The 25,378-nt window shown below is 45.2% G+C and overlaps 1 protein-coding gene across 11 annotated transcripts in view; it reads left to right on the top strand.

Moving 5' to 3' along the window:
* RBFOX2 (RNA binding fox-1 homolog 2) overlaps window positions 1-25,378 on the top strand; it is a 250,747-nt gene that overhangs the window by 6,420 nt on the left and 218,949 nt on the right. The window contains exon 1 of one of the 11 annotated variants that reach the window (XM_074941482.1): window positions 23,404-23,426. The exons of the other annotated variants lie outside the window; for them this stretch is intronic. The gene's annotated coding sequence lies outside the window, so the exon portion shown is untranslated. Of the gene's footprint in view, window positions 1-23,403; window positions 23,427-25,378 lie in introns of those variants that run through there. 11 annotated transcript variants of the gene reach the window in all.

Genomic DNA, 25,378 nt, shown 5'->3' with positions numbered 1-25,378 from the left:
AGGTTCATAACCAGGGTAGCACAATGCGACCAGAATGCCAGCCTTCCAGGCTTCCCCTGTGAGTGCTACTCTGTGTTATTTCCAGTGGTTTCATTTGCAGAATCTCCATTTCACAATATACTTGAGTTCACGGTTTTTATAGTTGTTGTTGAGAAGGAGGCACTAGTCTACGGGTTGGCAAACTTTTTGGCCCGAGGGCCACATCTGGGAATAGAAATTATATGGTGGGCCGTGAATGCTCACAAAGTTGGGGTATGGGAGGGGATGAGGGCTCTGGTTGGGGGTGCGGGCTCTGGGGTGGGACCAGAAATGAGTTCAGGGTGTGATGGGGGGGGGGGGCCCTCCGGGCTGGGGCAGGAGTGCAGGGGGAGGGGAGGGAGGGCTCTGGCTGGAGGTGCGGGCTCTGTGGTGAGGCTGGGTATGAGGGGTTCGGAGGGCGGGAGGGAAATCAGGGCTGGGGCAGGGAGTTGGGGCGTGGGGAGAGGCTCAGGGGTGCAGGCTTCAGGCAGCGTTTACCTCAAGTGGCTCCCAGAAGCAGCAGCATGTCCCTTCTCCATTAGAGCATCAGAGTGGGCCATTGGAGTGCGTAGGAGCCAGAGGGTGGCCATGCAGTGGCTTCCAGGAGCCGCATGGAGTAGCCCCTGACCCTGCTCCCCAGCTGGAGTGCCGGAGGGGGGCCATGCTGCAGCTTCTGGGAACCATGTAGAGCGGCCCCCGAACATGCTCCTCGGCTGGAGCGCCAGTGCGGGGCAAGCCCCAGATCCTGCCCAGCGGGAGCTCGAGGGCCAGCTTAAAATGGCTGGCAGGCCGAATCCGGCCCATGGGCTGTAGTTTGCCCACCCCTGCGCTAGTCACTTGAGGATTGTAAGAAGCCAGAGTGACATGCTGGCTTCCTGCCTTACTCCAATATCTATCTGTGGCTGTATTTACATGGAGGATTTTCCCATTGTTGGTCTAGCATTATAGTGAAAACATTAGTGTACATGGGAGGCAGATGACACAGCTGAAAAAATGCAAATGCCTAGTATACACTAGTGATTCCACTGTTGCTAGTACTGCTGGGATCAAACTGGGGCTGGACTAACTGGAGAAGTGCTGAAAATTCTCAGTATAGGCAAGACTTTGTCATTCAATCAACTGGTGAGTCTGATAAAGTTTGAGCTGTCCTGTATAACTGGGTGTAAAAGTAAGAGAGCAAAAGGTCTGGGAGGAGATTAGCAGGTGCTTTGGGTGGCATGGCAACCTAATATTTAATTTCCCCATATGAAATATTAATTGACTGCATTTATGTGTGTGTAAAAAGCCTCTTCTGAGATATTTCAGCTAAGGGATTAAAAGAGCATCCCAAAGTAAAGTGAGAGAGGCAATTAGAGCTAACCAGTTCCAGTTCACTGAAGCATTCTGTTGATCTACATTTTGCAGTGGTATTGAGGTGACTCTGGAGTGTAGCTGTCATGAGATAATCCCGCAGTTTAGGGATTAAAGCCATTTGGCTGAGTTTTGGGCATTAACGCCCTCTGCTCTCCAGTGAATTTCATTTTGACCACAGTCACTTCTGAATTCAAGAAAAATGCTCTGTTGAAAGATGTGCATCAGCTGTATGTGTGTATGCATTTTCTCAAAACACTTCCCCCCCACCCTTTGTATCAGTTCTGCAGATACACACACATTTCTATACTTATGGCTATGTCGACTCAACCTATCGCAACCCTTTTATGCACTGGGCTTTACTTAAAAAGAGTCTGTCTGATCATTCTGTAATGTGGATTCTCACTTGTGGGCTGTCTCCAAATTTTTAGGCAGAAGCTTGTGAACGATCCCAGTACCATTGTCATCTGCCTTGTCATGCAGACCTATGGTACCTAGTGAACGCTACCAGAGTGGCTCTGTTGTTGGACTGGACTGGAATGGGACAGTAGGTGTATGGGAAAGATATGATATGCTCAAGTGGCTTAACATTGTGTTAAGGCAGCAGGAGTTGTGGAAGATGCTCCTAGTTTATTTTGTGAGGAATGGTATCAAGATTTGAAGATGGGCCTCCTATAGGGCAGTGCAAAGAAAGCTCTTGCAACTTCTGCTGGCTCAGTCACTGAGAGACTGGGACCCTATCAAGTATACTAGCACCTCCTGGTAATCTGGGGTATGTGGGAACAGGATGTTTCCAGTCTATGTGACTTAGGAAGTGTGGGACTCAGACTTCTGCTTGGATGAGTCTCCTCTACAGCAGACTAACCACCCCACCCCCGCCCCTTGCTTACCAGTGTGATTGATTGTGTGTGTCCCTGTTGCCTCTGCCAAGGGAGAATTCTTTGCACAGGATAATTGGGATGCTTTTTTCCAGGGACATAGGTTAGACGAGTACTGTTTATTTTCTTTTATGGCTTTGTTGGTTTGCCTGATCATAATTGCCTCCACTGGAATAAAAGTACTATTTAGTGCAAAGATGGGACAAACCCATACTACTAAAAAGCAGAGGAGGGGGATGGTTTTGAAACCTCTCCCTTCCCTCTATTTTTGGCTAAAATCCTAACAGAAAAGCTAAAGAAATGATCTTATATCGCATTTCTGTGTTGTGAATATCAAATTATCCTCCCTAGAGGCGCTTGAGATTCTGGGATCTGGATCTAGATCAGGCTCCTCCCAGGGCCTGGAATGCATTCTGTTTGCTGAGGCTTTCTGCAAGGCTTTTCCTGTTCTGTTATTTTAGAAGAATTTTGCAGACATCTGGGGTAATTGCCACCATCAGGGGTGATGCCCAGGAGTGAAATTCCACCAAGGCCTCACTTAAGTCTTAATTTAGTATTGAGTATAATAGCAAAAGGCAGTAACTGGGACCACAGGTACATAATTTGTCTGTGGCTGCAGTTTCCTCTCTGAGGGGGGTGGGAATGGAGCTTTAATCTAGAATATGCTGCGTCAACCATACAAAAGCAAAACCAAACTCAAGATTTATCAGAGCTGTGTACTTTCAACATTACTTTTAAAGAGTGCAGAATGCGGGGGAATGACAAAGTATGACATGTCCAAACTATTTTCATTCCGTACAACCTGTCTCAGAAAAATCCTCCGTATCTTTTGGCCCAGAACAATCTGAAACCAAGATCTATTGACACAGTGCAGTCAAGAGAATATGAGCACCATCATTGCGAGGAGGCGCTGGAGACGGATTGGCCATGTGCTTCGGATGGAAACTGATTCCAACACCAGAGTAGCAATAAGATGGACACCTGAAGGCAAGCGAAAATGAGGCCGACCGAAAACAATATGGTGAAGAGCTATGGAAGCCGAGCTGAAAAACCTGGGGCGCAGCTGGGGAACCATTGAACGACTTGCCAGAAACAGACAGGAGTGGAGGAGCTTCGTCGCTGCCCTAAACATCAGAGGCGTAATGGGAACATGAGGATGATGATGAAAATGATGACCATAGACTCCTGAGGGTTCAGCACTACCCTCTAGATCAGCGGCTCTCAACCTTTCCAGACTATTGTATCCCTGCCAGGAGTCTGATTTGTCTTGTGTACCTCCAGGTTACACCTCACTTTAAAAACTGCTTGTTTACAAAATCAGACATAAAAATACAAAAGTGTCACAACCGCTATTACTGAAAAATTGCTTATGTTCTCGTTTACCATATAATTATAAAATCAATTGGAATATAAATATTGTACTTACATTTCAGTATGTGTGTATGTAGTACATAGAGCAGTATAATCAAGTTATATGAAATTTTAGTTTGTACTGACTTTGCTAGTGATTGTTATGTAGCCTGTTGTAAAAGTAGGCAAATATCTAGATGAATTCATGTATCCCCTGGAAGACCTCTGTGTACCCCCAGGGGTACGCCTACCTCTGGTTGAGAACCAGTGCTCTAGATCAGTCTTATCCCAGAAAAGGTACTGGTGATGAGGTCTCCCCCTCCCAAGTCAGCCTGTGTATGGATTCTCCAATTTCCTCTGCTGCCTTTTTACTTCTGAGTGAAAGCCTCATGCTCATTGGCATGGAGGATGTTGCATAGGCACCTCTCCGTTCTTGTGAGTATTGGGGGATTCTCAGGAAACTGTCTCTTTGTGTGGCACTCCCCCAGGATTCTGGGCTCAGAGTGAAGACTTGCTTGCTAACTTTCACTACAAGCACTTGCAGCTTCTGCCAATCTAGTCAGTGAGGGGCTGGGATTTTAACATGAGTGCTCAAACCCTTGGGTGATCTGGGATGTTTGAGAACAGTCTATTTCCAGTCCATGTTGGTCCAGGAAATGTGGGACTGGAGCTTGAACTTGGGTCTCTTATATAGAATGCCAGAACTCCCACTAGTCCAGACCTGAAAACTTGTAGGAACTTGAGGAAATCTCCGTTATCATAACACACTGGCTCCAGCAGTGAGGGATTGTGTGAAGTAAGTAGCAAGATGATGCATTTGTTTTGAAACTATTGTAATGGAGCACAGATGCATACACACATGTGTTTATGGCTTGGCTGCTAACTGAATCCCATGAATGTCTTACTCAAGAAAAGCATGATATTGGAACTCTGCCATTGTAACATAGTGTTTTTGTATGCAATATGTGAACAAAAGTTAAAATTGCAAAGTCAAGCACTAAGAAGTTAGGAAATGCAAGAATGGAGGTTACCTTTGCAATCTTAATTCTGCTCCCTTGTGTGTATGCATTATGGTACACTTTTAATTACATGATCACATATTTGGACAGTGTTCACTGGGGCCACTGAAATCAGTGGGAGATTTGACACTGACTAAAATGGGTGCAGGATCAGATCTTGAAGGGGTAGCTATTCAATATTTCTTTTTATTCTCGTCATCCATTGTGTGGCCCTATGTATTATTTATTGCACACCATCCAAATCCTGCACTGAATACAGAATTAATTTCCTCATGGGCTTTTCTATAGAAGTATTCACCATAGTATCTAAATATTTCACAGATATTAATGATCTTATCTTCACAGCAACTCCTGTGCGATAGGGAGGTATTATCCCTACTTTACAGATGGCGAATTGAGGCACAAAGAGATTGTCAAAAGTGTGAACTAAATTTGGGTGTCTGCTTCGGGACATCTAAGGCCTGATTTTTTCAGAGTACTTAGCATTTTTTATGTTCAATGCACAGCTCTAATCAGCTTCACTTGCAGTTGTGTTCTGCGCTTCTGCAAATCAGATCCTCTGTCTCAAATTGGTCACCTAAAAAATGAGGAACACACAATTAGTGACCACCTGTGAAAAGTTTGGTTTGAGTGACTTGCTCAGCATTACACAGAAACTTTGTGTCATAGGCAGGGATAGAATCTATTTCTCCAGGGCAGTATTCACACACCTAAACCACAAAGCCATCTTTTCTTTTCCTGCAATCCCCTGCCTCATTCACCACTTGCCTTCCAAGTTCTGCAACAAACTAGAGTCTTATGGATGCTGGCCTCATTTACATACACAGCCATGATTCATTGTCAGTGGACCGTCCATCCTGTGCACTGAATGAGGCAGGGATATTGTGCAAAAAGTAGTATGTGATCATGTAATTAACAATTTTATCATACATATGCATAAGGGGGCTCCTGAATTAAGGTTGCATGGACCACATTAATTCTGGTGTTTTCTTAACTTTTGAATTCTTGACTTTGCAACTTAAAATTTTGCTAATGCAGCATTTTTGGATGTAATTTCATAACTTTTTTTTAAAAAAAGAAGATTGAAAAAACAATTTCTGTCATGTGGAATCATACTGGACTTTCCCTGTCTCCAATGCTGGGAGCTTTAGGTCAGCAGCAAAGACCTCTACCACTTGAGCTAACAGAGTAACTAACTGGTAGCCTCTATGTGGACCAGAGCCACTAGAGGGGAAGAAGAGAGACAGGTTGCCAGTAGGTTTTACGATTATTTGCTCACAATAGAAGAATGTTGACACTCAGGAATCCTGGATCTTGTTTCAGGGATGAGTTGTTCTGGAATGAGTGGTCTCTGGTCGTTACAGACTCTTCTGTCCCTGTCCCCAGCATGTACCAATTACAGCCTGAGTGTCACTATCTCCTTTCTGCTTCTCACCCCCTGCAATTACTGCCAAGTTACTTCCTCTTTCTCCTCCTCACTGCCTAGGTGCAACACAGAGAACAGGAGAGAGAGAGACTCCTTGGTCTCATTCCTTGGGCCCAGCACCAGAAGCAGTTGCAGGGAGAGTCTTGCTTAGCCCCTACACCCCTGGGCTGCATGCTTAATACAGATGGAGTCTTCGGAGAAGTTAGTTGCCAAAAGCTACCAAGTGTCTACTGAACTCAGATTTTCCGGAGGCTTGTAATTTAGCCAAATTTAGGTGGATTTTTATGAGATGGCAAAATACACATCCCTGAAACAAGGGCAAGCCCCTGCCAAATTTCAAGACTGCTCCAAAGCATGGAGGCTTTACTGCTTTTCAAAAAAAGTCTATGGATTTTTTTTTAACATGGACAAAACTACATACTTCCCCAAATTTAATCCTAGAAAATGATTGAACCATTTTTGCTGAAATTTAAAAATTCTAAAGCAGACATCTAGCATGGAAAATTTCAGTCTGAACAGATACATTTTGAGAGAGCCATAAACAACTGAAAATAGGATCGTATAATTAGGTTTGGCAGAATTTGATTTTTTTGGGTAATTTTTCTGGATAATATCAATGTTTGTTTCTAAGCATTTTATTTTTTTGTTGATTTTAAATTTTCACAGTTGTGGGAAATTGTGGTGGTGAGAGATAATAAAGGGGTCAGACAATAATTATTTAATGACAGTAGATGTTGCGATTCAAAATGTTAAAGCTTTATATCGATTAACACAAATTGGCAACATCATGTGTCAAAATATACAAAGTAAATATCCTTAAATCAAACTCTGAGTTCTCAAGCAACATTTTTCTTGTTTTGTCAATCTGTAAATTTCAAGTATAATTGATGGGAAATATTTTTCGTTGGGGGGGTGTGTGTGTGTGTGTGTATACAGTGAAATCAACTTTTACTGACCTTTACTGATACAAATCTAATCCTTCGAAGTCTAATTATAATGGAATGTGTTAGGCAACCTTAACTATAGGCATCCCTATCAACTCTGCCTACAATAATAAACACACACATGAGTGTATAAACTGAGTGTTTTCCTAATGTGTATTCTGCACTCATCCTTTGTCCTCTGGATTAGTTTAAAATAGTCATTATCCTACATCAGTTCCCCCTTTCCACTTATTCTGAGAAGACTATTTCTGGATTCCTGTGTTTCTTGAATTCCTGAGCAGAGTTCAGAGGTTCAGAGTGTTACTTGGTTTGTCTTTCTATTAGAATATTTTACTTGCACTGTGAGGCAGGATTTTAAGGCCCAGGCCTAAATTCCTGGTTTTTTCCTTTCGGCAAGAGTGGCTATGGGGCATTGCTGCTGTTGGGGAGCAGTGTGTGAATTCAGACCTTGGTAAGGTTTTCTGCATAAGTGGGCACACAGGGTGTGGTTTTGGTGAGCTTTGCAGTTGAACTGTAAATCAACGAACTTGCTGAAGGGATGTGTTTTAGATCTATGGACGATTCTTAGTTAGGAATCCTTCCCTCTTGCCTGGGTTCTCTTCTAATGCAGGGGCTAGTCTATCTTGGGGCTAGGGACCTCGGTCTTTTTGCAGGCTCTGTTGTGTAAAGCATTACAGCATAGTATTTTATATAGTTTGTCATTTAATCACGGAGGCAACTATCACTGTCAAGATACTGCAAAAGAATACAATTGATTGTGAATAGCCTGAATGAGAACTGCTGGTTTATGGGACTGGAGGGCTCACAGGATTACAAATAAGATATGGCACCCTTTCATCTCTTGGTTGCTACTTTCCATTTGAACACCAGGTCAGGTAGTGCAGCTTGCTCAGGGGATAGAACGGAGAGTCCAGAGACTTTCACCTCGAGGTGCCAATTAAGATTAGGCCTAGATTAGTAGTCACTGAAAGTCATCATTGTCTGATGGCAGTTCAGTCCACTATGTGAAATTACTTGGTAGGGCTTAAAAATTGACTTGCATCCTTAAATCCCTCAGAATTTAAACTTGAATGAAAAAGAAAATCTCTAGCTACTATGTTTGTGAAGATAACCCACAAAATATGAATCTATACAGTATGGTCTTGTTAAGTCTGCTGTTAGACACCTCCATTGCTTCTGTTCTTGCTTACAGCTTGCCCATGTAGCAGAATTAAATTAACAAAACTGGTCAATTCATTGCTGCAGTTGAGAACCCTCTGGGCAGCAGTGAATCTGACAGTAATTGCATGACACTCATACTGCTGTGGGAAAAGCAGAGGGACAGCAGTAAAGGGAGGCCCTTGTGTAACTATTCAAGAGAGAGGATGATAATCCAAAAATGGATGCAGGGGGAACAGTAAAGTAGAGGAGGTCCTCTGAATTCCTTTTCCTTTATGAGCTTCTAAAGGAGTTGAGGCTTTGGGGCAGGAGACAGTTCTCTCCTCTGTCAGGTACCTACTAGCCAGAGGTTGAAGGAGCCTTTGAGCATGGTTAAGGGACAGCCGCACAGTAGGAATCCCAGTACCCTCCCTTTTCCTGGCAGGCTTCTTTCTTCTTCTTAGTAGGATTAATCCTCTATTTAGTAAAATTTTCAACCCCAGTGAGTTGGTTGTTCTGGTCCACTTTTTGGTTAGCCATTGTCCACATTACAAAAACTGTAACACTTTAGATCCCTCTAATCCAGGGGTGGCCAAACCACGGCTTGTGAGCCACATGCAGCTCTTTTACAGATAAAGTGCGGCTCACGGAGCGCTTCCCTCCAAGACACCCCCCCCCCAATTCTCCATCTACCAGACTCGGGGAGGGGGAGAGGAGAAGAGCTCAGAGGTTCTGCCTTGCAGCGGGCTGGTGGGGCTAGGGGCTTCTGCCAGAGACAACTGGTGCCTGCTTGGGGGGGCCCCAATTTAAAGGTTTATGCCCCCCCAATAGCTTGTGTGATGCCCCAACAGGCACGCTCCCCCTCTTACCCTCAGTGGCACCTCCCTGCAACTCCCAGGTATTAGTTCTGGGGGGAGAGGCAGCAACAAAAGCAGCAGCTATCCATGCAGCTCCCAGCTGTTTGCCCCTGCCTCTCCCCATGGCCATAGTTCCCAGCTTGCCGGCTCCAGCAGCTGCCCTGCAGGGAGGGGGCCTGGTGACACCATGTGACTGAGTGGGGCCAGCAAATCCTGGCAAAAATGTGTGTGTGGGGGGGCACATGACCCCACATGTCTCTCTCTTCCCCCCTCCCCCGCGTCACCTCTGGCTTCTGCCCAGTGGGGACGGAGGGCTCGGGACTTCAGCCCCATAGGGCATGTCTGTTGGGGCTTCAGCGGGAGCGGGACTGAAGCCTGGAGCCTGGGCAGGCACCTCCCATGCGGCTGGAGACCTGCCTCCCTGCAGGGCTAAAGCCCTGAGTCCTGGCAGGCACACCCCAGCTCTTGAACTTCTGAAGACTGTTGTATGCGACTTGGAGGCTCAGTAAGTTTGGCCACCCCCTGCTCTAATCCATGGTAGTTGCCTGGCCCCCATTACCATAGTATCTAGCACCTCACAATCTTGATGTATTTATCCTCACAATGCCCTTGTGAGGTAGGGAGGTACTGTTATCCCTGTTTTATAGATGGGGAAGAGAAGCACAGAGAGTCTAAGTGATTTACCTAACTCCATTCACGCATCCGGGCAGAGTTCCTCTGGGCGGCATCCACTGGCTCCCTTGATGCCTTTGAGGAGCAGTGGGTGCTGTCCAGGGTTCTCTGCTCAGTGTCCGCATCAGGTTCCCTTCGTTTGACCCTTTGACCGCGCTCCTGTCTCTGTTATTTCATTAGTCTCCCGGAATTATTTGGTTTCCAGGTCCTGTGGATCCTCCCCTTAGGCCGAATGGGGGTCCTTTAGCAGTGGGCGGGCTCTGCCCGTCCACTTCCTGGATCCCAATAGAATCACCTGGGAAGTCTGTAGTGGAGCACGGAATTGAAGCCAGGTATCCAGAGTCCTAGGCTGGATCTTAACCACTGGGCCAGCCTTTCTTCTTAACGTGCACTAATGACGCCTTTGACTGTCTGCAGAAACGGAAAGGTGAGTAGCTCCTTTTGCTCTTAGAGGTGATTCTTCAGTGATGGATGACACAGTGGAGGAGGATGCTGTGTACTTGCACTGTTGCTGCCTGTGCTGTACCTGTCCAGGGCATAAATAGGAGACTCCTTTCTCCAGGGGCTACAAATCCAGCAACTCTTGCCAGCACCAAATTCACTTAAAACTAAATACATATAATGGAACTGCTCCCTATCCCTAGAGATTGCTCGTTTCATCTCTCTAACCTGGTAACTAATTAAAAGAATGCAGTGTGTGTAGACTTTCTCCATTTCTCTTCCAAGTGAAAAGTGGATGGTGAGATGGAGAAGGTTGTACCATTTCCTCCTTGCTCTCTGCCAGAGTATTCTGCATAGGAAAGCTGTTCAGGTTGCAAGAGATTGGAGCAATTGCCGAACCCCATGGCTGATTTACAGGTGTATTTTCCACACTTTGTTCCAGTTCCATGTTTACTCCTCTTCCATTTCTAGCCCCTAGACTTTCAGACATTAGTGGCAACTTGAACAGCAGAAAATGACCCTCTATAGCAGCTGACAGATGGGCTGGCAAAAGCTCCAGAAGGCTCTATCTTTCAACAATGTTTCACCATAGTTAATGTCATATCAACACATGAGCATTAGCAATGTCAGGGTTTCTAGTGTAGGACGGTCTACTGGCTGCTGACGACATTTTCAGGATTGATATGGTGGGTAATATGGTGGTGGCAGTCAGTGGGCTGTCTACACTAGCGCTCCTAACATTGCTGATGCTGTTTTGGAAAACATCCCTAGTGTAGACCAAGCTTTAATGGAGGCTTGTCCGTGAGTATTCACACACTAGTGCTAGGAACACTGACCACAGAAGCCGTGCTATGTCTCTGGGGCTGAAGCGAGCTGAAAGAACTCAGTCTGGAGTACCTAAAGTGATGGTCAACAAAGAGTAAATATGTGTGTGTCGTCCCCCCCGCCCCAAGTGAACTGGCTGTATTGGATGGAAGGAGAGGGTGCAGCATACCTGTATTTTTGAAAGGCAACATGAGCCGGCAGGAGGTAGAGAGGAGGCAGCAATATATTTCAGGCCTGTGCAGTGACAGTCTTCCCTTGCCTCTGTGATCTTAACAAGTAAGTGCATGTTGGCCTTCAGAAACCCAGCAGTATTGGGGAGTGAAAGGAGAGACTCTCTTGTAGTGTTACGTAAGGAGAGGCCATTGAAGAATTTGTATCTCTACTGCCCAGGTGGCCGCTGCTATTCCTCACAAAGAGAGGCTGTTCTGCCAAGAGTGCTTAAAGTTCCTGTTTCTTGGTGGTGTTTGGAGAACCGGTATCTACACTTACTCTGTGGGTGTGTGTGTACACTCAGCACAGCTGAATACTGGTTTTAGCCTCAGTGCAGAACAATGGAGGTGGGGCATAGTTCTTGTAGGCAGAGGCTCCTCGCTCACTCGGCATTGGTATTCCTCTGCTCACCTTTATATTTAAAAAAAAAAATGTTATTTGGACTCTCTTCTTCCCTCTGTGGAAAAAGAGGTGAAAATATTTGTTTTGGTGGCTGCCCTGATTGCCTTTGAGTTTTAAACTCTGACCTTCCAGCTGATGACAGGCTCCCCTCCCCCTCAGCGCATGTCTGCAATGCTCTCGTCCGCCGGCACGCGCGTGCTGCCCTTGAAAACAGACTGGACTTATTAAAATCATTGCTAGTTGCCATGGCAGCCGTTGTTGCTGTGGGCTAATAGGAAAGGCAATTACTGCTGCATGTCGGAGGAGCATACTGATGGGGGAGGGAGAGAGAGTATCCCATACTGATTAGCTGTGTGACTGATAGACTGGCTGTCATAGAGAACAAGCCATGGAGGGGAGAGAGGCTGGTGATATCTTCTAATAAGGTTTGGCTGAGTGTGTTATATTTTCCAGCTCATGAGCTAATCCAAATGGAAAGATTCACACCCCTCTCATTAAGAAGGGACATCTCTCATTTTAGATTCAGATTTACTTCCGTCCAGTGCAGATCTGCTCATCTGATTCTGTTACTAAACCACCATCAAAAACTGAGTCTTGAAAACTTTGTACATGTTGAAGAAATGAACCTGGCCTCTTTCCAGCCATCTCTTCTCCATAAATATCCCTCTTCTCCTCTTCTTTTGCTGTGCCCAACAGGCTGAAGGTTATAATGAAAATTAATTCCTATTTTCTTATTATGGAAAGAGTGGCGTGTGAGAACTGGGAATAGAAGAGTGTTTCAGGCAGCTCGCCTTGTCCCCAGCAGCAGCCTGTTCTAGCCCTGTTAGACTTTTGATATGGTATCGTGTGTGTGAAGGCTGAAACACCTTCACTGCTGACTGTAGTCCTCTGTCTCTCCACAGATCACATGTGGTCATAAAGGCAACCAATATCTATTTTTTCCTGATGCTTTTGATAGTAAACTCTCCTTCTTTCTGACTTTAAGAGAATGTACAGAAGCAGAATCGGAGCCATGTGCTGGACAGCTTTAAACTATAAAGAATCAATAGTTCCCTAAAGTGTATGTGTGGAAACTCGGCTTCCTATCCCAGAATTGTAATATACAGGAAGTAGTTTATTCACACTTGTCAAAGCCCTGCTCCTCAAGATATCAAAACACTGGCTTTCCCTCACCTCTCTGAAGGTTCTTCCTTCTCTTCTGGGAAACTGATGCCATTTCATGACTCGGAGACACTTGGAGGAGGTCTCCTCTGATTGGCAGAAGGCCTATCGTATGAGAGTTTCTTTTGGGATCAGAAATTCATCATGGTGTCAGCTCTGATGGTTTTGTTCCACTTGACGGTTTTGTTCCGCTTGGATGAGGAAACAATCCTGGGGATTGGGGAAGGGATATTTTTCTGCCAAAGCAAGAAAATAATATAGCCCTCTCAGAATGGGCAAAATTGGACCTTAAATTCATGTTTCTGTTTCAGATATCTCCCTCTCTTTCCGCTCCCCATTTCAGTTGTTCTCACAACAGCTGTTTCCAGCTGCCCTCTGGATCTTACCCTTCTGGGATGGCTGTAATGACTCACTCAGTTGGGATGACTTCCACAGTATGTCTAATTCTTGCTTCTTAAAGATGAGTACATCAGGAAGAGGAGGAAGATTTTTGGTGCCCTGTTTTAAATCTCTTAGTTAGGATTGCTCTAACTTATTGAAAAAGTACTTTCCTCTCTACATTTAAGTTTTTATCTCCCGGATCTGATCTGGTAGTAAATATGGATGATGAGCTTAGTGAATAATATTTCAGGAGGCAGGGTGCAAAGGTCAGGGGTGGGGATAGTTCCATATGAGTAAGCTTCCTTGTTTCCCTCACCAAGTCTGTTCTTTCTTTTCTTTAGGAACATTCAACATGCCATTTGAGAAACTGCTGGATGTAGTGATGCAGTAATTCCTGTTAATTAAAAGGGGGGTGTGGGTGTGTTCCAAAGTAGAAGTTAGCTTTGTGTTCCTCTCCCATTCCTTTCTCTTCCCCCTCCTTTACAATTCAAGAGTTAACATAATAGGCTGGCTGCTGTTCTTGCAGTAGAATCTAAATTTTCAAACTGTTTGATCTAAATGTGCAAATTATCAATTTTATGTTCAGTTTTTAAAAAGGTAATTTTAGTGCTTTCAGTCTTACATGGACTTGGCTGTTTCCCAAAGATCCTGTGAAGATCTATACAACTCTTCATGGGCCCTAGCCCTGGAAAACTAGAATAACAATCAATAGAGGGAATACTTAGGATTCCAGAGAGAGCTTCCTTATCTTTCTTATTTTAGAGAGAGTTATTTGTGGAATCGAGATCAGGTTGGGATTTTTTTTGTCCAGTGAACTGCAACCCAGCTCCTTTCAGGCCCCAGAGGAATCTTCACAACCGGATGGACATCTGTGCTCAAACTGCAGTGCATTGTCAGTCTGCTGTTCGTGGAGGGATGAAGGTGGAGAATGAGCTTTTTCCTAGAGCTTCCAGCAAGTACAATGGACCCCATCCACTTTCACCTGCCCGTTCAGCAGCACTTCTCTGGTACCAATTCACTTTCCGGACAGAGGCTAGAGTAGGAGTCTGTGTTTGTGTATACAGAAGAGTGATTGTTCCTGTACTGTGTCAGGGATGGAAATGGAGAAGTATAGGTCACTGACACAAGCCTGGTGCCACCGTGGTTTAAAATACTCATTCACAAATAATTTAATAGAAGAGTCATTGTGGGCATAAGATATGTAAACAATTATTTCCAGCCAAGACCAACTTGAGGCTATCGGTTCAGCACCTGGTGAGGAGGCACTACCTTTTGCCTTCAGCTGCTATAACTGCTGCTTGTGCACATCGTCTCACCAAACGAGGGTTGCTGGTTCATGTTGCTGTAGTAACGTGGGATATGTAAAAGCATGGCAACCAGAGTGGGCTAAGAAGGACTTAGCTCATGAAATCCTTGAGGCACTTTTGTCATGTAGCCAGGGGTGAAAGTAACTTAAAGGACTTACTGGTATGCTGGAGTCCTGAGCAGGGGGGCGGGGCTTCAACGCGAAGAAGCGGGGCCGTTAAATCCTCTGGCCCTTTAAATCGAGATTTAAAGGGCCTGGGGCTCTGGCTGTGGTAGCGGCAGCTGGGAGCCCCAGGCCCTTTAAATCGCCTCCGGAGCTACCAGCTGCAGAGGTGGCCGGGAGCCCCAGGGCTCGGTTGGCGATTTAAAGGGCCTGGGGCTCCGGCCACTGCTGGCAGCCCCCGACCCTTTAAATTGCCGGCCTGGGGAAGCCGGTATGGTCAGCGGTGTACCGGACCGCACTGGCTTGCTTTCACCTCTGCAAGTAGCAGATGTGGCAGGGTGTGCTGAGTTGAATAGACACTAAAGGTGGGAGTGCCTAGAAACTTGGAACTGTCTAAACTTTTCTGGGTTTAAGAATCCAGACCTTTGGGAATATTTCCAGATGTGGGCCCATTGCAGAGGGGAGAGGGAGAGAAGAAGAGAGTTCTAGAGACATCATAACATTTGCTGACCACTTCTGAATGTCCTCGCATCCTTACCAGTGAGGCAGAATTACAACTAATTCCATTAGTTAAGGTATCTGGGATGTGCTGGGGTCTGGGCAGTCACCCACTTTAAGCCTGACTACCTGAGTGGAGAGGGCAGAGTACCCAGGCTGGAGTCTCTCACATCCCAAACTTATATGCAGTCATGTTCACTTAGATATAACTGCTCCACAACTGGGGGGCCATTCTGAATCTTGCCCTCTGGTGTCACACCATAGTTCTGCAGGTGTTCTCCCCTTGGCTTTCTCAGGGTTCATGTGCCAAAATACTTAAAGTAGGATCCCCCTTGTGGAGTCTTATTTATTAAGTCTTATCAGAATATAGACCCTTTGGCTCCTTAGTCCCTAACCTTGTTCCTTCTTAAGTGAGGAATCCTACAGCCCTCCTTGGGGCCTGTGCTATGATCAAGGCAAAGGTTCTCTTCCTTGGGTCAAGAGTCTTACAGCTCCCCTTCTGGGGCCTGTGTCAGCAACTCCGGCTGGCTGCAGCCCTTGATCAGTTTCTTTGAGCTGGCCCCGCTGACATCTGTCCTTTCCTCCTAGGCAGGCAGGCTTCTGTTTGTCTGCTCATTCTTTCCTCCTTTGGCTCTCTGGAAACTTCTCTTTTATCCCTAGGCCTGGGACTGATTTAGCCGCAGGGCCTACTAGTCATGTGACTGCGATAACTTTCCCCAGAACCGCATAAAAGGGCCAGTCCCCCTGTGACTGCCCAATGTGGTGATTGTGCCTCTTTTCTAGAAACTCAATTCCCTTTGCAGGATAGTGCCATATTCAGGTAATAACTATATCTGAGGTTGAAATTTGGAAACTGTTTTCCCCTTTCTCTGTCCTTTGAACGTTTCTCTCCCTCACCTTCTCCCTTCCTGTCACAGTTTTTTTTTTTTTCCTGATTTTCCCATATTTACTGGAGCGGCAGAGTAGCTGTGTTTTCCACATGGAAGGGCTGTAGGTTGCAGAGGGAGAATGACTAGGAATAGTCTGTTTTCTGTGTAAAGCTCTAGAGACTGGGCTGTACAGGAACACGTGATTTAGTCTCTTTCCCCTTGCAGTAAGCCCCAGGAAGCTATGTGCAGAGGGAACAACCAGCTGCATGTAATTAGCAGGGACTCTGATGCTGTTATAGTAGGGTAGGCAGTCGGGGTTGCTGGTTGCTGTAAGTGCATTGGTTCAGCTGGCAGGACTGTCACGCTTAGTTCCTCTCCTGGAAAGTGGAGTGTTTCTTTGGCTTGTTGGGCTCCCTGCAGTGAAATGAAACAAGTACTCCATTTGAAATTTGTGTCCCCACACTTCAGGTTTCAACCCTACCTGCAAATTATTATGGGGTAGCTGACATTAGTTTACGTTGGTTTTATCTTGCCTTGACAGCCTCTTGTAAGTGCATCGGGATGTCTGAATAATTCACTCCTTTCTGTCCTGCTGTTCATATTGAATTCCCGCTGTGGCTCTGGGGCATCTTGCCAGGCCCTAGGGTGATTGATTCCATTGCTTTGTGTGCTGTATAGGCACAGTGCTCTGTGTATATGAGCTTTGGGGAGGGGGAAAATGATGGTGGGTCATTTGATTGTACATGTGAGTATGCAACTTGAGGTTCAACTATACGTCAAAAAAGATCTGATGGCCTTTTAATCTCTTGATCTGTGTAAAGAGGCTGGTGGATAAAGGCGCACTTTCCTCTTTAGCAAGGACCACATGTCTGGTTTTTGTTCTGAAGGCCAACTGGATTCCTGAGGCATGCTCTTCACTCCTTCCTACCATAATTCCTCACTTTCTGTATTCTCACTCGACACGACACCCTACGTTGCAGGTATTTTATCCTTGAAGCAAAGTCTATCTTGTAAAGCCTATCCTTGTCATTCCTTAATTGCAACTTGAGATGATGCATCTCTTGCCCATATCCCCTGTTTTCAAGGGTCAGTGTGCTACAAAGCAGCCTCAGTCGTTACCCATCTCTGATCTGGTGGGAGAGTTTCCCCTATTGGTGAAATGGAAACAGTTTCCCATCAGTTTTAATGCTGGTTTTAGCAGTCTGAAAAAATTTACTGTTAAATGTTTCCTCTTTAAAGTTCTTATTCTGTCCACTAATTGTCCAGTGATCACAGCACAAAAGGGCTATAGTGTTCCCAGCTACTTTCACTGGGGTGCAGTTTATAGTTCGTGATGAGTATCACTTTTCTTGCTGGGAACTTCCAGACTGATGCACTTAGCCATTGGGGAAACAAAGAGAAAAGGATTCAGAGTAGCAGCCATGTTAGGAGTCATCTTTGTCACTCAGTGGTCCCTATTTTGCCTTGTCCCTCTGACTGTTATCAATAATGTTCAGATGGCTGCAAAATATTCCTGGAGAAGCCATCTGTGACCTGAATTTGTTCTCAGATGTTGGCTAATGCTAGCAGAGGGAGAGGGAACTCCAGGCCCCTCCCTCTGCTCAGATAAAGTAGTGCGTAATGTAACTCAACCCTTCCTTTGTGTATGCCTCATCCTCTTTGTCCAGAGCCTCCCTTTAGCTGCGCTGTTAGAGGGCTCATCCTATAGACATTGAATTGATATATTATCAGTCTTGCCAGTGTGGAATTTAGAGTCTATGGTATTTCTGAGAAGAATAAAACAGGAATAACCCCCAGGGTTACAGCCAATATTCCCTCTCAGTAAAACAGATTCTAATATTTGAGATGATGTGTGAATGATCTCTGAGCACAGAACAGCTGATGCATTAGTCTGTGCAGCTGCTGCACTGCTGAGCTCTTACTCAGTGATTTGTAAAGTGCTTTGGGGACCCCAGGGTATGAAAAGTGCTAGAGAAAATGGAAGTCTATCCTAGAGAGGAATCCAAACCGTTCACATCAAAGCAAATACAGAATGGAAATTAAACAAACTTTTTTGGGAGTAAGTTGGCCATTCCTGATAAGCGTACTCTTCTGCTGGTTGGTGAGAGGTTTCCTGGTGCATGGGGCCCTGTTGGCAACGATAAAATTGATCAGAATTGTAAGCAGGAGCAACAGAGACTAGGTTCAGTCTCCTGCTGCTATTTGGAATCCAGAGGGAGGTGGTGAGGAAAGAGAGATTTCTCCTTTTTCTTCCTTCCCCACTCCTGTCCCTAGACCGCTGGAGGATGCTGTTGCTTTTGAAAAAATCATGTTAGTGTCACTTTGCTATGATGGTCTGTAGCAAACAGCAGAGGAGGCTAGGTATGATTCTGTGTGAAGGGTAACAAAGCACAAGCCAGAAAAAGGAGTGGAAGGTAAGATATATCTACAGAGAAGAGACTGCTGAAGAAAGAGCCAAATAAGCAGGAGAATGGGGAGTGGTTCTCCCCGTACGCTTTCTAACAACCAGGAGTTGAGAGGAGGGTGGAGAGAAACACCATTTCTTTTCCAACTATATAGAGGGAAGGGGGACCTCCAAACACAGGAAAACTACTGCTCTCTGAGACCAGTTAAGCACAACCCTTCCCTCCCACCCAACAGAAAAAAGTTGGGAGAGTGGAAAGGGGCACAGCAGGTTGTAGAAACAGTATTCTGGGAAATCCACAATGCTGCCATCCTCACAACAGCCAAGAGACAAGGGTGGGGATCTGGTTACCTATTATCTACCAGGACTTAAAAGATGTATTAGACACTTAACATGTAAAAGGACTAGTCCTAGCCAGAAGTAAATGCAAAAGATGGTGGGGGGGAAAGGGCCGTGCACTAGCAAGGTCTAGGTGCAATACCTTGGTGAGAAGCTGAGCCTCTTTATCATTCCCAGGAAGTAGGAGAGTGCTGGGACTGCTGCTAGGATGCTGTCCCTGGACTTTGCTTGCTCAGTCTTTTGTACAGGTTCTAGCTGTAGGTGTCTGATTAAATTTTGACAGGTTTCAGAGTAGCAGTCATGTTAGTCTGTATTCTCAAAAAGAAAAGGAGTACTTGTGGCACCTTAGAGACTAACAAATTTATTTGAGCATAAGCTTTCGTGCGCTACAGCTCACTTCATCAGATGCATTCGATGAAGTGAGCTGTAGATCACGAAAACTTATGCTCAGATAAATTTTAGTCTCTAAGGTGCCACAAGTACTCCTTTTCTTTTTGATTAAATTTTGAAGCTCCTCCCTCCCTCCCCTCTCTAACTGGAAGAAAGGAGGAACTTGTTCTTCCTCCTTCCCTCCTCTGTCTCCATGGGTTTCCTGACTAAAGCCAGGAAGGAGCAGATCTCCTACTCCCTCCCCCCCACATACTTCTAGATGCTTCAGGGGTGATGGGAATGAGGAGCAGTCTCCCTCAGTCTGTATTTCGCATGGGTTGAGTCCCTTTCAATCCTGAATAATTCCAGTCTTTCTCAGCAGTAGCATCAGTGTAAAATGTATGTGATTCATGGCAGTTTTATTGCTACCCATAGAATTCTGAACAGCTGTAATAAAATTGTCAGCTGACTAGCATCTTTTAAATTTCACTCTGTTGCTGCTGTGCAAAGTGTGACCATCCTGCCAGGGACTAGAGCTGTCTTTCTGTAGATTCAATCTGATGCAGTGCTCTCTTTCTATTTGCTTGGTGTTTGGGAGATTTTTTTCAATCTGAAGGACTAGAACCTTCTTACTTTTTAATGTGAATCTTTAAATGCTGTGAATGCAGGAGTTGATAGCTTAAGCCCTGACCATTTACGAGGGGGAAAAAAAAATCTCTTTCCATGAGTTAGTGGATTTTCTGAACCGTTCCCATCAAATCAGTGCTACCGATCCCTGCTCAAGCTTGGGGAGCCATTTATCCTGTTAGCTGCTGGCTAGAAATTTCAGTGCTTTGGCTAGTACTCTAGGTGCTTGGTAAACAAGCCATAATATTATCATAATCATGAAGAAGCAAAAGGCAGGAAATCTGTGTGTATGTATGAAATCCAGTGCAGAACTGGCAGCCTCAGTTTCCCCTGAACCCTTGCTGATTGGTGAGCTGGAAATAAACTCCCAAGTGTCGATGGATTTAATTGATAGAAATGCCCATTTCCTCCTGATGCTTAAGGCTCTGTCAATAATTAACTGAGCACAACAGAGCTTGGTTCCTGGCACCCAGCTGAGGTCAGAGATACTGCTGACATCATTCCCTTCCATTCATGAGAGTTCACTCAGTTTGAGCACCTCCACTCCTTGATAGAGCTGCATTATATTGTATCCAGCTGTCCCCTGCTTACGGTGAGGGGGGAAGGAGCAGTATGAGCAGATATGTCTCTCACATCGTGGTTCTGTACAGTACGGGTTGGATTGGGAGTGTCTTGGCACAGGGAGGGAAGCCAAGAAATGTGACTGGAGGGAAGTAGATTCCTTTTTTTCTTTGCCTGAGGTGAAAGATGATGTCACATGGAATGAATGAATTGCAGAAGAGCACAGAGTCCTTGATCTTAACCTGAAGCAGTTTTAGGGGCCCAGTGGAAATTGTTCTGAAATGCATAGTAAGGGTAGATAGATTTTCCCAAGAAGGAGGTGTAGTGGTTGGTACTCCACACCACCATGTGGCTGACCTGACATTGTGTCCCAGTATCTTGCTCCCTGGGCTGAACGTCTTTTACCAGCCATGCAGAAGGAAGAGCAAGTAAGCTGAATGTACATGACTGCAACTGTCTAGGGCTTTGAATAAAAAACTTGGCTATGTTTACAAAACTGTTTTTTAAAAAGCAATGATGCTTTGTTGTGGCCTGAAGTTTAGATTGGCTCCATCAACTGCTATTTGCCATTGCCTTGTGGCTGCTCCAGTTCTGGAGTCTGCTGTCCTGCCAAATTCTCTGTACCTAATTTAAGATGTTTGTGTATGTATCAAGAGGGCCAGCTCCCTTTTCTGTCTCTTCCAGATAAACTTGCCACATTCTAGGAGGAAATATGATTTATTTTCAGGAGCCTAGTGTATTCAGAACTCTTCTCTCTTGTGTTTCAACTGTATGTTCAGGGAGGGGATTTAACCTCTTGATGCAAATAAATCTCCAGGGATTTTAGAAGATTTTTTTTTTTGCCTTGTCCTGGAGGGAGATGCAAAATAATATTGAAGCTTTTCAGCAGTACAGTACTTGCAGGAATTTGGAGTCTGGGGTTTTTAAATCTCTTCTCTTTTCTGGTGTGTTTAAAGTTAGGCGAGTGGAACTTGGACCAAGTATGGAAATCCATTTATTAATGAGAAGATTAGTCAAATCTTAGGGCTAGTAAAAAAACCGCTTGATAGTACTGACATGTGATGCAAGCAGGAACCGTACAAAATTTGTCTGCTGGTTGCACCTGAGTCCTGACCTATGGCACTCCTTACTACTTCAGTTCTGAGCCTTCACGCAGTTCTGTCTGTGCAGCTGCTTGGCATTCCAATCCTGGGTTAACCGTGGAGATCCTCTTAATGCCTATCTGGCCATCGCTACCCTTTGCTTTTCCCATCCTGATATGTTCCAAAGACCAGAATTTGTGCCAAACAGCATTAATTTTGTGAAGAATTCTCTAACTAGGTTTAGTTTTGCCTTTTTTTTTTTTTTTTAATTCTTGCAGTCTACAGGGTTTGAACTAGAGGTGTGAGGAGAGTACACTACCTCCCCTGTGCCACTGGTAGTCTCTTATCTCCTTCCCCAGTCTCATTGTCACCTCTGAATCAAACTCTTGGGCTTTCTCCTGGGAATTTCTAGCAGCAGCTGTTCTTCCCTTAAAAGCAAGACTAGCACTCCTGTGCAGATCAAACATGAGAAAAGTCCTGCTTTGGTTGGCTGGATAGTTACCCGGTGGATACTTTTCTCCTCTTGTAATATGGTTTCTCTTAGGGCTTGTCTACACTGCTAAAAAGCTTGGTGTTTTTATCTTGTGGTAACTAATGTGCATGAGCTATCCCGAGGTGTAAAAACAGTGAAAACCAGGCACTTTAGTTTTACTGCAAGGTAAATTCTCTAAGGGCAACAGCAGGCAGGGTATAGGGTTGATGAGTTTACCTCACAGTAAAACTGTAGTGCCTTTTTTGTTAACCTTGAGAGAGCTCATGCATGTAGTTATCACAAGGTTTAAACCTCCCCCCCCCTTTTTTTTTTTTTAAAAGCAGTGAAGACAAGATTCTAGGTCTCAGGCTGCTGGCACCCTGCAAACTCTCCTTATAGTGGCCTGTCTTGCTTCCCTGAGGCACTTCTTCCCTGTAGCAGGCTTTATTCGAATTCTTCCCTGCTCCCAGCGCTCCCTTCCTGCTTTGCGTGCAGTCTCCCGTGAATGAAGCTTTGGTCTTGTTTTCCTCCTTTGAATTTTATGCTTTGTTCTTCAGTTTGATTGAAACAATTCTGGGGAGGTGGTGTTTTTGCTATGGGAGTGGGGGAGACAGCCATAATATTGTTGGTGGCTTTTCCTGCTTTTAACTCTGTAGTGGCTGCTGCTGTCATATGCACTGTGGTGACTCAGTCCTGCCCTTTGCATAAAGACCTAGTTAATCTCAGCGAGGGGCAATTACTAGATTTAATGGGTTATTGACTATAACCTGCCATAATGGACAATCTATTTATGGCTGGTGTTTTTCATTCATGACATATTCAGTGGGGACATGGGGGCGCCCCCCCCCCCCGTGCTCTTCCAGTATAGGGATCTAAGGGCAGAGGAGCTAATTGTGTTTAGCAGCAGCCAGTCTTGTAAAGGAGGAAGAGGTCAGAAAGACAGAAGTGTGCCCAAAAGAATTCTGGGGGGGTGTTTGAAAACATTTTTACATAGCACAATTGGTGTGTATGGCCTGGTGCCTTTATAAAAACAGTAAGACGTGGGGTCTGGCACAAGCCACTTACAATCTAAATGGCACCAAATCTGAGGCTGGACATAAGGGAAAGGCAAAGATTACTCTGTAGAATGTTGTGATGTTAGTTATCATGTTAGTTTCTGTTTGTAGTTGGTTTGGTATCTTAAACAGGTGGTAGGTTTTGTTTTTTGCTTTATTTTTGTTTAGCTATGTTTTTGAAAAAAATTCTTACATTAAACTAGCAATTTAGCAATAAGGGTCAGCCCTGGAAAGTTAATTGGAAAAAAGTTGATCTGGAGGAAGGTGTTGAATGAAAATGGGGCAGATTGCAAGGCATGTGTTTCTTTGTTCTGGAACTAGTAAACTGTTACAAACTTGTAAGACGGAATTACCTCTCTGAGCATATCAATGCATAACAGCTTGTTGGCTGGGTAAAATGCCACAGTCACTAGCTATCCCTCTACACGTTACAAATTAATACATGTGAATGTAGTATTAGTGAAAGGTGCAATATTAACAGTCCTGGAGATTGAAGTCATCTGTTTATCCACAGAGCGGATATAAAAGGATTAGCAGTTACAAGCAGCTTTGCACCCACACCACTTCCTGCCAGCATATCCCAGCCCTGATTGGGAGGAACCTTTCGAAGGGTAAGAAGGGGTAGTTCACTCTCCATGGACCCTTTCAGTCCTTGGTACTGCTGTTGAGACTGCCAGTTTAGTGCTAATTGTAATGGGTGGGTGCGTGTGTGTGTCTGTGGTTTTATATGATCATCCATTCCATAAAGAACTGAACTGAGACTCTGTTTTATGCAGATACTGCAGAATATTCCTTTATGTTCAGCTAAGTGGATTTTCTCATATCTGCATGCCAATTTGGCACTGGCCCGGAGCTTTCAAAAGAGCAAGTAGCAGTGTGAAAGGTCTTCTGGGTGTTTCATTCCTTTTTAGGGCTGCTGTATCCACTGACAGACAGTTGGGATTGGTGTCTAAGTTCCCTCTTTATCTCTTTATAAGTGATTAGTGCACTGGACACTTTGTTACTAATGTTACTTTTGAAGAAGTGATTCTTACAGATGGCTGATGGTTGATCTGAGAAATAACCCATTCTGCCTTAATGATTTGTCTGTCTATGTTCCTTCCCCTTGTGTTGCAATCTCGTGATGACTCCTGTGAGCTGAGAGGGCCCTTGCACTGTGTGAGCCTCACTTGAGGGGTTTCATTCTCTCATATAGATGCCCTTTTGTTTGCTGCAGCCACAGGGAGAGGAGGTTTCCAGGAGGGGAATGAAGAGGGCCAGGCTCAGTGGTTTTAAAAGAGGGAATGATTTTTTTAGGGCGAGCCTGGGAGCTGCTTGGTTCTGACTGATTCCAGATGGTGCTGCTGGAACACAAAGATTGCCAGTGTGTTTGGGGTGGTGCTGACTGAGGGCCCCCTGAGCGCTTCCTGTGTGGCTCCACGATCATACGAGCTTAATCAGAACCAGCCTTGCCGCTGGAACTCACATAAGCCTCTCTTTTCTTTATCCAACCTTCTGAGCTCCATGTTTTCTCCCACCCCTTTTAGCCCTTTACCATTTCAATTCTGGCCTTGCGGCCCTCCTCAGATCTAACCTGTTAACTGTAGCCGGTTAGGTATCCAACAGATGAAATTCAGGTTGTATAGAGCAGAGGTTCTCAACCTTTTTTTCTTTCTGAGTGCCCCCTCACACCCCTCCAACATGCTATAAAAACTCCACGCCCCACCTGTGCCACAATATCAGGTTTTCTGCATATAAAAGCCCGGGCTGGTGTTATTGCCTGGGGCCCCACACCACAGGGGCCCCCACAAAGCTAAGTTGCTCAGGCTTCGGCTTCAGCCCCAGGTGGCTGAAGCCTAGGGTTCAGCCTCATGCGGCGGAGCTTCGGCTTTCTGCCCTGGGCCCCAGCGAGTTGAACACTGGCCCTGCTTGGCGGACCCTTGAAACCTGTTCGCGGCCCCATTGTGGGCCCTGGACCCCTGGTTGCGAACCACTGGTATAGAGTATTTGGAAAGGAGATCGCTGTTTCTGGGGGAGAAGTTAGTGTGTAAAATGAAGCGGTGAAAATGACACCCCAGTTATTTATGGCAATCCAATTCCGTCAGCTCAGAGTATCCTGGGCTTGGAAAATTCCCTGACACCTAGATAAGTTCATGAAGGATAGGTCCATCAATGGCGCTTAGCCAGGATAGGCAGGGATGCAAAACCATGCTCTGAAGTGCCCCTAGCCACTGTTTGCTAGAAGCTGGGAATGGGAGATGGGATGGATCACTTGATGATTGCCTGTTCTGTTCATTCCCTCTGAAGCACCTGGCATTGGCCACTGTCGGAAGACAGGATGCTGGGCTAGATGGACGTTTGGTCTGACCCAGTCTGGCCGTTCTTATGACAAACTTACTAGTCTTATTGAAAAAAGTCTGTGCTACGTCTCTCTTTTTTTCCCCCCCTCCCCTCCAAAAGAAAACCCACTCTAAAACAAAGCCTTGCTTGCTTAATTTATATTGTCCCATCTTCATTTCCCACTAATAAATCAATTCATCTCTTTCACACACAGCACACTATGAATTAATTCTGCCCTGCTTCT

Source organism: Natator depressus, chromosome 1 (genome assembly GCF_965152275.1).
Source record: "Natator depressus isolate rNatDep1 chromosome 1, rNatDep2.hap1, whole genome shotgun sequence".
In the NCBI taxonomy this organism is placed as follows: domain Eukaryota; kingdom Metazoa; phylum Chordata; order Testudines; family Cheloniidae; genus Natator; species Natator depressus.
Note: the sequence above shows the minus strand (reverse complement) of the source record. Positions and strands in the feature narration are given on the sequence as shown.